The sequence below is a fragment of the Varroa destructor genome, unplaced genomic scaffold, assembly GCF_002443255.2.
Source record: "Varroa destructor unplaced genomic scaffold, Vdes_3.0 BEIS01000001.1, whole genome shotgun sequence".
Classification (NCBI taxonomy): domain Eukaryota; kingdom Metazoa; phylum Arthropoda; class Arachnida; order Mesostigmata; family Varroidae; genus Varroa; species Varroa destructor.
This window is the reverse complement of record NW_019211454.1, coordinates 68,902,097-68,917,283: the sequence shown is the minus strand read 5'-3', so window position 1 is coordinate 68,917,283 and position 15,187 is coordinate 68,902,097. Positions and strand designations below refer to the sequence as shown.

The following is a 15,187-nucleotide window of genomic DNA, read 5'->3' as shown; positions in this document are numbered from 1 at the left end:
CGTGTTAGGACCTGACTGGAAATTTGCGGTGATAGCGCTAAACGATATTCTCCCGATTTAAAAAATCAATATGAACATTCGCAGGTAAGCTACAGTAAAGCTGATTCGGCTTCCGTAGCTAACAAGCCCAGTTAAACTCTATCCGAATCACTTCAATATCTGGCTTGCCAAAAAATAACCTCAATTCTGGTGCCGCATCCATCGAGCACTATTAATACCTGTCTCCATTGATAATCCGAGCCTCATTTTATTGTATAATTGGATTATATTTACAAACTACCAGATCGAAGAATGTATCTTTCCACGGTAGTCTATCATCAATGTCATCCTATGTATCTTTGACAAGTCTAAATTATGTCCCGTTTGCGTCACCTCTCACTCTTTAACCGTTGCCTACCTTCGTGTGCGAAAACAGAGATATCGTGTTTTGCTCTAAATAGATGCCTGTATACGTGCTCATTTTTAGAGAAGTTCAAGGCTTTGGTTCCGTTTGCTTAAATCGACAGTATTCGGTACTTTGCGGCAAAATCTTGTCATTTTTGTTATTGTGTTTAGCAGATAACCTAATGGAGACTCGGCCGTCTTCGAGGCATCTGTTTCGACGGCTGTTGGGCGAAACGTGATATTAATATGAATCGCGGAGTCGTGAAGCACGGAAGGATCGAAATATCAAACATGTCACATCTGCCACCGTAACGCCAAAGTGAACTTGGCAGTTGTGGGGGTGTCGGTGGCAGCTGCAGACGACGCCCGATTAAAGTTGGGGAAGCAACGTTCAGAATTGGAAGGTAAATGCCGGTCCGGCAACGCCAAATGCGACCAGTGACCGCGCTCTCAATGGTGATCCTGAACGCAACGAGAAAGTAAGCCATCACTTTCAGGGGGCCGATATCGGGAGCCGGACAAACGAGGCAACAAGAACCTTCTCTGATGCACTTGAGCTGAATATAATGCAATGCATCGACGTAAACAGAGAGTTAGGGCAGCTAATTGAGTAGTGCACCTATTTAGGCTTACACTATAGAGAAATTCTCAGCCACATTTCCATCCTACGCAATGGATTAGATTGAGATATATAGTAAACCTACTAAGTTTCATCTTTCTAGCAGGAACTTACTAACTTATCAGGCAGCTGTCGTATTGTTCTGTCAAGTGATCGGATCTTCTTCGCTGAAATAGTGAAAATGTGATATCTTATATTAGCGGTATTACATTTCGGATCATTTTTTGTAGTCTAGTGGAAGTGACATACGTGATTTAAACCTTTAAGTAAGACGTTAGTTTTTCTGAATCGATTTCGTTGTCCTGCTCTAGCATTATGGCGCCGTCACATGGGGCCTGTCGAGTAGTCCAAAAGATTCGGGTCCACTTAGCATTGTATGACCTCAACCTTTAAGGCCAAATCTATGCAAAGTCTTGACGACTTTTCTAGTTGTTTGATGGAAAAATGAGGTAGTGAGCAGAGCGCTGCTCCGAGTGATGAATCTCGTGTACACAGCTGGAAGACAATTTTCGAAACTTGATAGAGCAATAGGTTGGTGGCCCCTGGCCGACTTCCAACTTGAAGTGCTTTACGACCTTTGGTTCTTATGTCTCTCTGAGCATTACTACAGTATGTCCGAAGTGCACGGCCCTATTTTTGTAGCCGCAAAGCTTCTGTGTGTCCTTCGAATAGCATCCGTGCTTTTTTCGCCATGCCTCTAACGATCTCGAACCGTCGGTCGCGGCCGTCATTTCAAGTGAAACTTCGCAATCTCTGTATCATTTGCGCTTGCATCGTAGGTAGTATGTCTCGCAAACTAGGTTACTCTGCTGCTTACTACCCTGTTCAGTTTTGCCTACTTTAAAAAGATCGCATCTTGATGAATTCAAGCGTAAACTACAAAGCTTGCGTTCGAATTTCTCGCTGAGTGACATTTTCTGGAAAAAAAAGGTCTTTATAAAAGCATCCTAAGCGGATGCCCGAATTGATGGGACGGATGCATTATAATTTGACCAATCTCGCTACTGCTGTTATATATTAAAACTCAGCACAATTTATCTATCTATGTATATGTACACTTAAACATAATTTTAGAGGCGTTACTGACTAGAGTCGGCAACGTACAGCAATGCGTGTATATATATATATATATATACATGTATATATATATATGTATATCTATATGTATATATAACATAAAGGACATAATGACAACGGTTTCTTATGAAGAGTTCAACAGACGATTCACCTTTGTTAAACTGCTACAAAAGCGTCGAGACTGGACGCCTTCATACAGAGATATGATGCATAGCATGACATAGCAAACGCCCACTTCCATCTTATGAGAATGAAACACTAAAGTCAGATTACAAGATTCAATATACGCGTTTGTTTTTTAGCTCGTTCAGCCAAATATTGCACATTTGCAAAGCCATAGATCGGTCTGAAGGAACTGCTTGTCAACAAGGACCTACACTCACTTTGGCTAAAATCGGAAAACCTGTATTTTACTCCAAATGTGTTCTCCTTTACCATCAACTATGGGGTATCTGCGAACAGTACACTAGTACGGTCGTAATAACGCTTTCACGGATCTGCTTCAATAGCTATTAAGCCCGCGTATCGCTTGACGTCTACAGACACGTACAATTTGTGTTAGCATTTAGTCACACTTGGCAGGTAATCGGTGGATCAGAAGGTATCCAAGGACAACGAACGAGCAGATTTCTTTCGATAGAGCAGATAGGATCACTGTGATTGCTGCTATCCTAGTTGTTAGTGTCGCAATAGCTGGCACTCCCTGTCATTGGTTCGACAAGCAAGGGCATATGTGGTGTGTGGGCTGTTTGTATAGCAAGGGCTGATTAGATCATGCCCCCACTCGAGCTCGTTGGCTATGTAAGCCAACTGGTTGACCAGCCGGTGGACCATCTCGGTGGTTATCACACCGCTTCTCCGAATTGCCTTCGTGGATATATTCTTGGATCTTGCTTCTCCTCGTCCCTTCTTGCAGCCACTGTTGCATGCGAGGTGTTTACAGGACACGATGTTAGGACCAGTTTTGTCACATGGCCTCATTCTGTGTCTGTCTGACCATGTGATTGTAGACCAGCACCTGTTCCGCGGGCACAATAGAGCGACGCTGTCGCTCATTGGTGGTGCCTATGGCCTTGTAATATACTAGCAACATAAGCTGAAAGAGTTGATGGTGTTAAAAGCATACGTCAGTGTAGGACCGTCGTCGACAAAACCTGCTTGGTCGAACAGCTTTCCTGTGCCTCCATTCATCTGAACGCGTCCGCATCCTAATAGCTGAATAAGCCCTGTTGTGATAACCTTTATTAAGTGTGGCAGCGACGGCAACTACCGTATCAAGCTGTGAGCGTTTCGTTGACGTCCTCTTCCCTAAAAGATTCACGTAACGTATGTCCGTCAAGCAAACCTTCCGTATAAAAAAACAGGCTTGTCGATCCGTTACTCTGTTGTTATGGCCAGTGATACAGTGCCGTTGTATAATCTTAATGACGCTATGATTATTTGGCGCCTGCGTGCGGCTTATAAGCAAGACGTAATTATATATGCCCTTTCAAGGACGAACCGTCGCTTTCTATCCTATCGAATCTAAAGCGGACTAAACGCTAACCCAAAGTTAAAATAGCTCAGTTTATTATATGGAGTTCTTTTTAGGGTTTCACATAACCAAATTAGTGCTTTTGATACGACATCAAACACTTTAGATGGCTATTGTCATTGCAGCAAAACAGGCCAAATTGACGTTTGCTACTTTACTGTTTATTATATTCAATTGTAGACTTTACTTTTAGTCATTCACTACGTGCCTCGCTTGTACTACAACGTTTTACTTAAGACGTTTCATGGGTCCCATAACCCCAACTACAGTGGAAAAGTGGCTTTCAATGATTAAGGCAATCTTGATAGACTAACCTTTTAACTGAATTCATAATTACTTATTTAATTACAATTAATTGAATTTTCAAGTTCGTTTCGTGCTAAGGGCTACCCTTTGTTTTGCTGTGTAATCAAGCAGCGTCTTTGTAAATCTATACGAGCCTATTTATTAAAAAAAAAAACTCTGCATATTCTTTGCTGGAAAATCTTAACCAGTGACTGCTATAATGTCGCAGAAATGATTGAAATTACTCCCGAGATATATTTTTATGTAAGAACACCTACATAAATCGTGATCAGTTTAATTAATGTCTGCAAAACGGAGCAAGATCACAAATCGTCTCCAGAAAATGCGTCCATACAACGAGCCGTTCTCCAATTTGTTCCATTTGAATAGGGTAATTTTTTTCATTCTCTGATAGGAACAGATCGAAAAGGCCACTAAGCACGATTCGCATTCTCTGTATAGTATAAAATCGTTTTAGGCGTTGGGCTGGATCCCATGCCGCAGATAAAAACATTTGGCTCCGTGACCCGTTACGCGTTTATCTAATACGCTTATTAGTTGAATGGGTTGTATATCTGGCAGATGGCTTGATGGCGCCCGGCATCTCCAAAAACACCTGCCTCCTGAATGATGTTTCGCAGGCACAACTTGCTTTTACATAGCGCTTTCCTGCAGAAGTCAGCTTTTTGCACAATTTTTATTAAGTTTTTGCATCTGTGATTCTACAGATTTGGGGATCCGCTTGTCTCGTCGCTAATTAACTTGATTACTCTTAATGGCCGCAACTTTTCGGCTTTTTCTGACTTCTGTCCCTTTAGGGCTAAATGCCGGCTCGTGTTTGGACAAAAGAAAAGATAACGAGCCATTTATCCACACAAATTTATCGTATAGGGGAAAAGAGGAGCAGCAGTATTGTTGACAACTGAAAAAATGAAATCTACAATAGCAAATGAACGAACCCCCCAAACACCGCTATATCCTTGTCGATATGACCTGCAGAATATAAATGCAATTTGTTTGCCGTTTGCTGTCCTTTTTTCTAAATTTTATTTTATTATAGGTCCAACATGAGCTTCATTTAATGCCACTTGCCATGATTTTTGATTACGGTACGTTGTATTATCTTCCGTACGATGGACTTCGTTGCGAACCGCACTAATTTCATTTTACCCCGTATTAACAAAGCTGCTAGTTGTATTTTTAATTCACTTCACTTTACTTCACTTTGGCTGCTGTCTACTGCCACCAAAGTTTTTCAAAAACCAAAAATTTATCTTTTTTTTTGCGATCTTTTTGGGTGGAGAACGAACCTTTCGGTGGGTTTAAGTGTAAGCTACAGGCCCATCGGGAAGTAAACCGTTAAAAATTTGTAAATCATCATGCGATTTGTTTTTTGCAGAAAAAGGGTAAAATCTGACAGTTTTGCACCGCCTTAATGCCCACTTCAGCAAAAGAATAATCACTGTAGTTCCAACTTCGGTATGGCAGCAGTAGTCATGCGATAATATATAAAATAACAAAAAGCTCAAAATACCTTACATATATAATCCTGGATCAAAACGATAATTTATAATAACCAAAAAAAAAATGCCCTTGAATTTTCTAGCAATTAAATGTAAATTTTAATAATACTTAGCTTAATGATACACCATGATTACTGTGTTTTTAACGAGGCAAGAGTATATTCCGCTGATATTATTTCGAATATTAATCATTTTGTTACTTCATAATTAAGAGCAAATGCTACATGAGCAATGCTACATTGAATACATGTAAGTGAAATTTAAATTACATATGCAGTATTTTCTGGTTAATTGCATAGGGAATAAGCAGTTTAGGAAGTTACCATTAACTTCCCTATACCAACCTTCCTACTAAATTCAGATACGAGCGTATCACGATATCAGAGATCGAACGTGTTTTATGTGAGAGATTACGTGTTTAATAAGTTAACCGTAATTCCTCGGCTGGATAATTAATTAGAAGTCCTTTCTTAGTTCCTTGACTGACAGAAATAGTAATGTATGTGTTAGCAACACTTTTTTTTCTTTCTGTCCATTAGCCATCACTATGGCCTTAGTGACCTATTTGGACCTTTTGAGTATATCATGCGGGGCTTTTGGTAAAACAATCAAGTCCGTTTTAAACACCTATACAACTACGAGCTTTGAAACATGTGTATGCGCGTGTGCGTCTTTTTTGCGGCACACTGTTATTATTTGTTCTATTACTTTAATAATAAATCTTGCTTGAATTGACTTAGCCAATGATCGTGTGTTGCCCGGTCAGAATCGGCTTAAATATATTTAGTGCATTCAAGGCGTGTCCATTGACTGCGTTACCAGGGATCTCTTTAGTACTGGAAATATTTAGAGTGTCGTTAAGCATTCTTTTCATTAGCCAGACTAATTCAATGGCTGACTCCGACTATTGTGGACTAACCGTCATTCATACGGGTAGTTTGCGCTACACAAAAACTTCGTCTGAATAGGTTTCACGACCCTATAAACGCCTCCGGACAACACTCCCGATACAAAGACCACCTATATACAACTTCGGGCCTTAGGCTTTAGCAGAAGTAACTCCATCAAGCTGTCTACACACCAGCTCATAGACACGATGAATCTATGACGGGACATTCTGCACCGCGGAAGAAATGCCGACCATTGAGTACTTGATATTTGTCTGGAATAACAAACATTATATATGATTCTATTGTTAGGGGAGTGACTGAACTAGTGATCTATTAGTCCTTATGGATCGCCCACTTAGCGCACATTGTAAGAGTTTATTGAGTGAAGCTTTGAGTTTACTGTTAAAAACCTAGCTATCTGCTAATGATTATCGAAGAATTTCCCAATCGTATTTGAGCACTTCACATAAATTCATTTTCATATTAGGCATAAAAAATAACTGCGCAGTGGCTTGAATGAAGAATTTTCGCTGAAAACACTGGGATCGGGTCGCTCGGTGAAGTGATAACTTAAGCGAAATAAAGTTCACAAAATTACATGTATAATTAAATAAGCTTCCAGTTTCAAGTTGATTGCAGAATAACATTGCGTTTTGGCATGGCTGCAGCCGTGCTACAAGGTGGTATAATTAAAATTAATTAATTAATTATATTAACATGTAATAAAAAAATGGTCGTTGCTTTTCTGAGCTAGGTTAAATTTACGAGCAGTTCCATGAAGTCTATGGCGTAAGGGGATCAAGTCATATTTAAAATGCTAATGTTAGCATATACATATATTCCACTACGTATATGCATCATACAATGTACGAGACGCAGATCTTCCCAGTTTCAGCTTTCAACCTATGATGTGATATAATTTCTCCCGAATTCAAAATATTCCCTGCGAAAATTATCGAGACGTCGAGAAGCGATTCGTAAGAGTCATGCGGAAGTTCTTCTTCTAATTTGTCACCGTGCCTGCTCTTAGTAAAGCTTTACACACGGCTAGTTCATAACTAACAAAGACAGTGTTTATGAAACGGCAAGGAAGATCAATAACCAATCAGTCTCTAATTTACGCGAAGACAACCGCCATATTCGAGCGACGCTAATTTTGATTGACATCTTTGAACGAATATCCTCTCAAGTCAAGTAACTAATCTATGCGTTCAATAACGTTACTCTATTTTGTTGCCATAGCCTTAGCAAGCAGCAACGGTGCTGGAAAGACGCGCGACTCGCTAATCATTTAGGTGGCAACCTAACTGGAAGTATAAATGATCGCAATAAGTACTGATGAGGTACTTCTGAAGTATGCACTCCCGACTTCCATTAAATACTAAACTAACTAGTAAGACATACTCACTTGAAATGTTTGACGGTACTTGCATAAGTTTAATTTTATTTTTAAGCACAAACCATCCATCCTCCGGCTATGCAATGGCGTCTGCAGGCGCTGTAGCCGTTCCTGCGGCGGCAACGCAAACGAGGCAGTGAGCGATGGACAAGTGCAGCTACTAAGGAACGGGGAAGTACTTCGTTCTTTGTTCTTGTCTATAAAGGCCATAAATTTAATTACTCTTGCTCCATTCGGGTCCATTCGCGCGAGGGTACAGAAGAAGTAGTTAACCGCTGAGCGACGGCTGAATGTCTACTACAGCCCCCGTCTTGTGTATACATAGATGGAAGCCGCATAAAAACTTGCTGTACGGCTGTGTGTCAGAAAGTATGCATAGGCGCACTAGTTACCCTATCTCTCTATCTCCTTATATATATATATATATACACGTACATATATTTAGCGGCGTGACGTTCATAAGCAAACTGAGACAGGCTAAAGAAAGTCAGAACACGCTAACCCCAGCCAAGAAAAACTGTGCAAGTCTTTGTAGCTATACGTGGGATCGTTGTCCAACTGAGAAGCGTAGGGTTAGGTTAGGTCATTGTATCACAACCGTTCTCGCAATTAATTCTCTCCTTCGTGTAATCACATAAGTAGGAGGAAAGGAGGATCGTAATGCCCGGTGAAAGGGCCCATGTCAAAGGCCTCGCCGCCCACCACGCAACTGAACTCTGGCCCCGGTACACTGGCACAGCCTAAATGAGACCTACGTATTTCTGTTACACAAATTGCACCCCAAACCTGAAAGAGTTGACGCATTTAAAACAGGGACCATGCGTTACGTTAAAGTAGAGCCATACCACGCTTGCATGAAGGCTTTTGATTTTTTCCTGGCAGAAACATATTTTGGATTCGATTTACGCGTTCCACCAGCGGTCTACGAAGTTCTAAATGTTTTTTTTTTTTTTATATTAAAGCATCATAATTATATTACTTCGATTGCACTAATATTACAACAAATTTGCTTCAAATTATAGCGATAAAAACTATATTTTGATGAAATTTGGGAACGGACTTGCTGTGTTTGCAGTTCTTCTCAAAAGTGAAGACAGAATTCAAACTGTTAAGACATTTATGCAGTTCTTTCGGCATGCATTTCACTGGGACGCTGACACTGAAATTTACTTGAACTACTCTTTCTGGATTACAAGTCATAGACGGGCGGAATCTACAACAAATGACGCATCGACATTCGTTTAGGGGGCACAATGGGCTGCTGACTGAGATGGAGTATAGTGGGCAACGCCGATGAGCACTGAAGGGACAGGCAATTGAGCGAAGGCGGAGAAACAGGGTCTATATCTAAAAAAAAAATACAGGGGTGGTCCTGGAGAAATTTGATGGGAGGCTGCGGCTTCGTTGCGGTAACGTTCAGCAAGGCTCGAATAGCGCGTGGTAAGGCGATGTGCGGAACGAAGGGTAGTACTTCGATGATTTGACAGCTACTGATCTTTCTTCGTTCTTCCTTTTGCTTCTTTACCTTACGTCCCTACAACAATCTTCGCTCACTCAACTAAAAACACATTCCAACTACCACCGTCAGGAATGGCACCATCATCAATACACGATCAAAGAATCTCGAGGAGATGTTGTAGACGAACGAAAAACATTGAAAAAGAGAGCAATACTCAGAAGTGACTTAAGAAAACTCTGAAAACACAATTTAGGAACACACGCTCATACCCGTATCCAAGTAATTTCCTACCAAAGGTGGGCGTCATTCAGTCGAGCGAGAACGGCTTACATTAGTAAGATTGACCGCATTCATACATGTATGCTTAAGGTTCAACATCGCAGTGAAAGTAAACGTTCAGACACTTTTATTAGATTTTTACTTCTAATAAACTGTGTTTTTTATTAATGAAAAAGCCACAAAGTGGGAAGTAGTAGGCTATGAACGGTTTATTGAAAAGGGCTCAAAATTCATATTTTCCATAAGGGTATATAATAGGCATATAGCAGTATTTCTCTTTATTTTTAATAGCCGATTTGTGTTACCATTAACCCTAGCGAAGCATCACAAAATAAATCTGATAGCGCATTAACCACCAGCAAGCTGTCAATGTGAGGCCTAGCCTTAAACAACGCATAATATCATGTGCAGATTAGCACATGGACGCAGATTGTAGAAGCCTGGAGCCTGAAAAGGTTCTGACGCGAGAAATTCCCTGTTTTTCGATCAACGTTCACCGAGTTGGTGACGACCTATCAACCCACCCATAATCAGATAACTGCAGAGCTCAAACAGACGCCGCCCATGGAAGTCCGTATGGCGTGCTTTATTCCTAGGGATTCTCAGCATGCAGTTTCGGTTCTCGCTATATTACCCTTTGCCCTTATGCTCGTAGCCCATCAAAAAAAGAGAAGGTGAAATCTCGAAAATATTATGAGCCTCAACATCATTATCATCATCATCATTGCCTGCTGCAATTGCATCCTTATGTCCTATCTTGCTCGGACTGGAAAAGTCAAAGGTGGGTTGTTCGTTCGTTGGTAGACTTTTCAGCCTTTTTGGCTTCATTAAGTCATCAGTCGTCACACAGGATCCAATCTTTCCTCACCATCAGCACCGGCCTGGCTTCGCCTTTCCCTATTTACGCGAAACCCTCTTCGTCTATCTATTTCCTGTTTGACGCCGCGTCTTCGATGCAAGGATGTAAAAGGAAAGGGTGACAAACTGAAGAAAACACGAAGGTTTTCCTCTCGGTGGCTGGGTCTATTTCCCTTTCTCCACTATCACTAAGAACAAGGAGTAGTCTTTTCATCTATAATCCATAATTCATCTGGACAGCACTGAACTTGTCGAGCTACCACAGTGATGATCACCTTTCTTTCATCTCCGAGCATTTCAGTCGGAACTTCGAGCGGATTTCGGATATAAGGATGGCACAGAAACGGCCTTTGACCTCTACCGGCGAGCTCTGCTCTGCCGAATTGTTGGCCCCAAATACTATTTCCTTTGGGAAGCACCGGAAACAACTACGTTGACCTCAAGTCACCTTCTTGAAGGGTAGAGACCAACAATGAGTCTTCAAGAAAAGCAGCGGGGAACGTTCACAAAAATTGAAACAAAATAAAAGTAGGTAGACTAATTGATGTAACAGACTAGCAAACTAGCAAAATAACAGTGTGAGGCATTTTGTAATCGCATCACTTATCACCTAATGTATGTAAAAAACACAATTTACTGTGAAAAAAAAAAACGCTCATATTAGAACAGAAAGTTGTATTAAACACAATACTGGATAATATATATTCTTACCTTCTAAACGCTCCCACAACAAATGCATACTACACATTTTTCCAGAAGAGACCGTAACAATGACGAATAGTTGGGTAAAGATCCTAACAGAGTACAACTTGGTGTTAATTTCTTTCTGTATAATAATAATAATAATAACAATAAATAAAAAAAAACGTTTTTTTTTTTCAAAATCCGAATCCGAGTGCAAAGTCGTCTTAAAATACTCAACAAACGAACTCGGTTGTTTTACAAGTCTCTCAGGGTAGTTTAGATCGACAAACTTTGTAAGGCCGCTTTCATGATTGAGAGACAAGGCGACCGTTGAAAAGACCCAATGGTTGACAGGCACGTCCTGCCAATCAGTTGATTGATTCACAACAACAAGAAATGGCTCGTACAATGGCAGTTGCAAAAAAGGGTACGTTTCCGGAACGACTTCCTGCGCGGCTAATTGTAAGTCAGCATATCCGAGCAGTGCACGTCAAATATCTGACCTCTACTAGCTTGGAGTTAGCGGGAAATGAGAACAGGACCTGATCTGGCAGTATATCTCCTTCTCCCCGCTGAGGGTTCCACACTGTTGTGACTTCCTAATTCTAGCATGCGGTACATATCTTTGTCATATATTATTTTTCAGTCCATATTGATTCTTGGTAACTGCTGACAGTAAGTGAAATAGTTGCTGCTTGAAAAGCTGGCAATTGCACGTTTAAGGCTTGCGATGCGACACAGACAAACACATACACCCACACAACCCTTCTATAGGCAAAAAAGAAGATTGTTCAACTTATTAGTATTTATTTTTGTTAGGTTGAAGACCGAGGACATATAGCGTGAAGGTCAAGACCCTTTTTGTCAATTCAAATTTTGTTAAGTAACAAAATAGTGACTGTTCGGCTTTTTTTGTACAGTGCTTTATACAATAAAATTTAAGTAGAGTCGCATGGCTTACATAAAGAGTGTGTCAAAGGAACACTGCAGAGTGTTACCTTTGTGAAGCTCCTTTCTCATTGAGATTCGTCCTTGTGCCCTGCCTTCATTCCGCCGCGGTCGTTCATGGAACACAGCCGTTGATCCTTCTAAATTTCGTGCTCCGTGAGCCAAACAAGTGAGTTTGTAAGGTGATATATTAGAACCATAGAGCTATTTCCAAGTTTCTCTCGCCACAGAGCCCAACAGCTTCTGATGGGCGGAGGGTCCGCCCTGACATCGTGTAGCGACTCCAAATAAGCTGCATGATGGTTGGAGCATTTACAACAAAGGTCTGCTAGACAGTAGGAGGGCAGTAGATGGGTTTGTCAGGCGATAAGGCCTTTAAGGTAGTACTACTACGACGTCCTATTGGAACGAAGACTCGTTGCCAAACAAGATCCGGAATTCGAGTCCTATATATTATTATTTCAAAATAATCTACCGTTTTAAAGTACGCGGAGAATTCGCAAGTGCACATAAAACCTCATTGCGTAATAGTACTGCTTAGTCTTAATTGCGGAAAATGTACATAGTTTTTCTAGTTGAGGTAATCTTTCATAGTGTTTCGGTCACTGGCAAGCGGAATAAAGTAGGTTGGCTTCTTAAAGGACAACAAAAGGACAAAATATATTAGAGCTATAGGCAAATGTAGAGGCGCTGTTAGTCACTCCGGCATGGCCTAATGCATATTTATGGCTGAATTAAATTGCGCATGACTGTGATATATACGATTCCAACATCGAGACCCATTACTTGCTTGGAATCGGCCTGTGAATTTTTATATTTACGCTAGCTCGACCGCACCTTTACCCATTCGTATCGGAACTTTGTGTATATATATCAGACTATATACATGCTTATCTGCCATATGTGCATTTGGGTGGAAAAGGGGTGCTATGTGCCCGTTAGGACAGAGCTGGCCGCCGCATGGCTTTATAAGCGCCATTCAAGACCTGCAGGCTCTAAAAGACGATTACTATAATATATATGCCCACTATCCTTATTTGGAATAAATGCCGTTATACTGTTTGGGTCCAACGAGGTGGGACGCAATAAAATCATATCATGGCGAGCCTTCGCAGTTGGCGAAAGCGGGAGCAAGGTGGCGTTCGAGTTCCAATTTGTTGAAGACCGATTTACAGAAGTCTGACTGTTGGTTATATCCTTGCATACGATTGGACCGCACAAAAAGGTATTCTGTCGCGGCAGGCCGTTATTGCTCGTTCTTACAGAAATCATCTCGTTGGGTTTTCTTATTAAAATGACACCCCTCATTTGACACTGATTTATAAAAGGTGATTTTGTTGGATTTAACCCAGTATTAATTTTCCTGAGCAAGGCGAACCAGTCTGGACTATCTGAAATAGGTCTGTTAAATACAAATGCGCAATCGATACAGAAAGCTGATGAGGGGCCGATACGTGCATTCAGGGCCGTTAGTGCATGTAAAAGCTCCGACGCTGAAGCTTGCTTACTATACAAGGAATGATTTATTATATAGCGCATATATAGCCTAATAATATAAAACCGCAGAAATCTACGCTTTCCTAATTCCTGCAATCAATATATTTTAGATTATTGGGACATAAAGGGTAACCCATGACATCCCTAAAGAAAGCCCTAACAACGTTACCCTAACAGCCCTAACAGAGTCACTCTAACCTGAATTTTGAACTCTCTGAAATGAAATATTGCTTCATTTATATAGCTTATGTATAAATATGGATTGAGAATCAGATAGAATATAAGCAATTGCCTCTACAGTTCTCAGTCAGGTTCAGGGAAATTCGAAAATTAGAATGGAGCGCGTTTAGGTTGATAGTGCTATGTTTAACACCAGCCAGCCAGCCACTTTTGAGCAGTTTTTTTCTACGGGATTTTCCTTATGCGCACCACACCTATAACGGGGCCTCTGCGTAGCCTTTGATTCCTGCAAAAAGCGAAGAAGAAATGCTATTTTCTATCATTGTAATTCAGAGCTCAATTGCAATTCCGTAATCCCAATAGAACGATAATAGTAGCCCTGTAGGGCACCGAAACGACTCTTTAACACTTATTACAGTGCTTGTTTAGCAATAAGTAAAAAGTTTAAACGGGAGCATAAGACAAAAATGGACCTGGCGTATACGTCAATCTAATGCATTAGAAAACTATTGATGTTTGCAGATAGCTTCTAAACGATGATGCCAACACAGATGTGTCTCTGCTATTTATAAGATAAGACAAACACTAGTAGATTTTCGTACCGCTCTGATACGTTGTATAGGATGTTTTCAACAGCTAACCAGTAGACATTCTAAATTTACATGTGTGAGTGGTCCTCGAGCCCAGACAAGCTACGCTGGCGGGTTTGATGATTTCCTTTTGTCAAAATTGTGCAACTACGATGTTTCTACAACTACAGCCTGCGTTGTTAAGTCTTGCCTTAGTCTACAAGCTAATTTAACTAGAAACGGTATTATAATCACATTATCGTTATCTAGAGAATCTATTAGATAGATATTATCTAGAGTATCTATTAGAACTATCAACGTTTGTCTTCATATGATCGCTTAATGTTGAAGTCGATTTTGTTGGGCTGTTCCTTAGGTGGACAAGACCTTTTTTTCGTCCTCATTTATGTGTATCTTCCGTCCCACGACTCGCGTGGGACGTGGCGCGTGTTTACATTTATTGGTAAGGTATCAATTTTTCGTGTTTCGTTAAAAATGTCTATTCGTAACGCACGCTCGCTATATCGATTTTTGTGTGTCTATCTATCGGAGACAGTTACCGACGGCACGCCCAAATCACGTAATTTAAGATCAGGCTATTTTGCCTGTAGAGCGCCGAAGTCAGATATTTCCGGCAGTGGTTTTTTGGTAAAGGATTCTGGCTAACAAATTTACGGTAGCTGTTTTCACCTAGATACTATATAATCTCAAATTATATGTTCAGACTGCAACAAGATAATGAGACGACTGTAGAGGAATGGTTGAATTAGCACAGCGGAATGACCAAGTTACTATAACAAATCGATTCGAACAACATGAGAGGAGGGTTCGAAGAATGGAATAACTCCTATGGAACAGTATCAGCTTTGCCAAAAATGAAACAGGTGTGGATGCCATGTCCAATCTCTCAGTGAGACATTACAGATAAAAAAGAAAGAAAAAAAAAACAAAAAAAAAAGTGGTATTTGCTCGACGTGAATATCTTTATGTTACGCTCAGGAA

The 15,187-nt window shown here is 40.6% G+C and overlaps 1 long non-coding RNA gene across 1 annotated transcript in view; it reads left to right on the top strand.

The window, feature by feature from the left end:
• The first annotated feature begins 459 nt into the window (after positions 1-459).
• LOC147759024 (uncharacterized) overlaps positions 460-15,187 on the top strand; it is an 87,578-nt gene continuing 72,850 nt past the window's right edge. Inside the window, exon 1 of the long non-coding RNA XR_015319776.1 lies at positions 460-863. This is a non-coding gene — a long non-coding RNA (uncharacterized LOC147759024). The remainder of the gene's footprint in view (positions 864-15,187) is intronic.